We start from the raw sequence: 2,279 nt of genomic DNA, 5'->3' as shown, positions 1-2,279 counted from the left end.
GTTGAAATGGTTTAACCTTTATTGCGGAATGTCTGAATTTTTTAAATGAATTCAATCGATCATTCCAATTGTATCCTTTCTACAGTGGAACTGAAGATATCGTGTCACCACATGGAATCCCATTGGATTTATTGGATCGTTTGGTGATCATTCAAACGAATCCATACCCCATCGGTGAAATTCAACAGATCATCAAAATCCGTGCACAAGTCGAGGGTTTACAAATCGAAGAGGATGCATTGACGGCTCTCAGTGAAATTGGACACACAACAACACTCCGATATGCTGTGCAGCTCCTAACACCAGCCGCTCAATCGGCCAAAGTAAACGGCCGCACTTCGATTGCAAAAGAAGATATCGGCGAGATCAACAATCTCTTCTTAGATGTCAAGCGATCAGCTAAATTCCTTTCCGTGAAGGACAACAAATACATGCTCTAAGCCTAGAGATTTATTATTTTAAGCGTTCTTTCATTATTGTCAAATTCAACATTCGCATGACTTAATTCCTGAATAAAACTCACATGAAAAATTAATATTTTTTTTGCTTTGACAATTTGTGCCTTAATTTTCTTTTGATTCGGAACTTTCACACGAAACGGTTTTATCCAACGGCTTCAGAACGTAATTAACGGTAAGTTTCTTTCGTAAAATTTCAAATTGATTTTATTTCAATTCATTCACTTGATTAAAATTATATGAGTATAAAATCGTGCAAAGTGTTCTTATTTGAACATAAAATCAAATGTAATGATATTTTGAATAAGATCAGACTTGCTCAATCAAAATATCTTTCATAGCACTAGAGCGAATCCTACCGGATCAGTTTAAATAAAGTGAAACATACAAAAACATATTGTTGTGAAATTCAATTGTTTACAATCTGAACAAATAGCTTGACACAATAAAGGCAAGACATCTTGTGCGGCATATGGTACGCGTGCCAAAACACGAATTACAATAAAAAAAATCCTAATTCTTTCAATCAAGTAAAATCATCCATTTGCATATTTGCTTTGAGCGAGGAAAATATCGAATTTCATTTTTGAGGGTGCCGAGTTCAAGTCGTATGCGTCGTTCCGAGTCGCAATCAACGAATATTGCCAACAAAATTCTGTGAACGGGATTCCATAACATTTTATGCGTCAGAGTAGTGAAAAACTCAAGCCGGACACTTTCAAAGGTGAAACGCTTGACATGGAGACAATTGATAAACTCGTGTATCATAACAAAGCACTGGTCTGTGAATATCACAAGAAAAGGATGGCCAAGACGATGGAAATAACGTGAACTGCCATGGTCGCATTACATTTCGCCACGACAAAACAAAGAGACTGCTTCTAGTTTCCTCGTTTTGTGGTGCGCTCACAGGCCATCCTTATCAGAGTGTCCCAATGCTACTCTAAACGTGAATGATTGTCACCGAAAATTTCGAGGATTCAAGTGCAGAAAAACAACAATATTTCTTTATGAGCGAGAAATAAATTCTGAAATATATTTTCGCATAATTCAAATACACTCAATATCGGATTGTGTTTTATTTGGAGCGCAAAACTCAATTCTTTTCACTTATTTTTAATTTGTTATGAAACATCTTTTGGCACTTTTTCAGTTGTAGTCAATCTTTGATTTGTTCATCGTTCACCACGAATGTGCTGCTTGCAATGGCTGGGTCATTGATGTCAAAGCCGGCCGCGGGTGCTTGCTCAGGTGGTGCGTCATCATTGGAGTTCACTCGTCTTTTGTACGCGTCTAATCTCTGTCGTTCTCCCATCGAATTTTGGCAACTGTAAAGAGGAAATATAGAAATATACAAAATCTGTTATTTTTATTTATTTATTTTCCCAAAAAACTTACAAAGCGACAATACTGTCGGTCAAATATATCTTGAGAACGTCATCGATCGGTATAGCCGCCAGACCGTCTCATTTTTCGCACGTTCGTTATGAACGGAAATGTTCCTAAGAAATATTCTGACATGTCTCGTCAAGCTGGACAGCAATTGATCCATGCTTTCTTGAACTATTGGTTGTGTCATCTCTGTGGAAGAAAAAACAACAGAAAATGTTTCACCTTTAGTAAATCAGCAATAAACATTCGATTTGTCAAGCTGAATCGGAAGCCGATTGAATTGTACTTCGGACCGGTAATGGCGTCAATGTCATAAAAGGTCAATGAAAGTGATAATTTGCACAATATTCATTTCCGATACACCTTACCTTATTTACAATTTTTTTACAATAATAGCAATATCCTTTCAATTGATATGAACACTTAGAT

The 2,279-nt window shown here is 36.6% G+C and overlaps 1 long non-coding RNA gene across 1 annotated transcript; it reads right to left on the bottom strand.

The window, feature by feature from the left end:
* Positions 1 to 1,449: 1,449 nt before the first annotated feature.
* On the bottom strand, positions 1,450 to 2,279 carry LOC129579922 (uncharacterized). Its single transcript, XR_008689303.1, has 3 exons — positions 2,219 to 2,279; positions 1,857 to 2,039; positions 1,450 to 1,786 (listed from the first exon to the last, which is right to left on the bottom strand). It is a non-coding gene; the product is annotated as an uncharacterized LOC129579922 (long non-coding RNA).

Source organism: Sitodiplosis mosellana, unplaced genomic scaffold (genome assembly GCF_009176505.1).
Source record: "Sitodiplosis mosellana isolate CC-2019 unplaced genomic scaffold, AAFC_SMos_1.0 Smas_scaffold_6774, whole genome shotgun sequence".
Lineage (NCBI taxonomy): Eukaryota > Metazoa > Arthropoda > Insecta > Diptera > Cecidomyiidae > Sitodiplosis > Sitodiplosis mosellana.
Note: the sequence above shows the minus strand (reverse complement) of the source record. Positions and strands in the feature narration are given on the sequence as shown.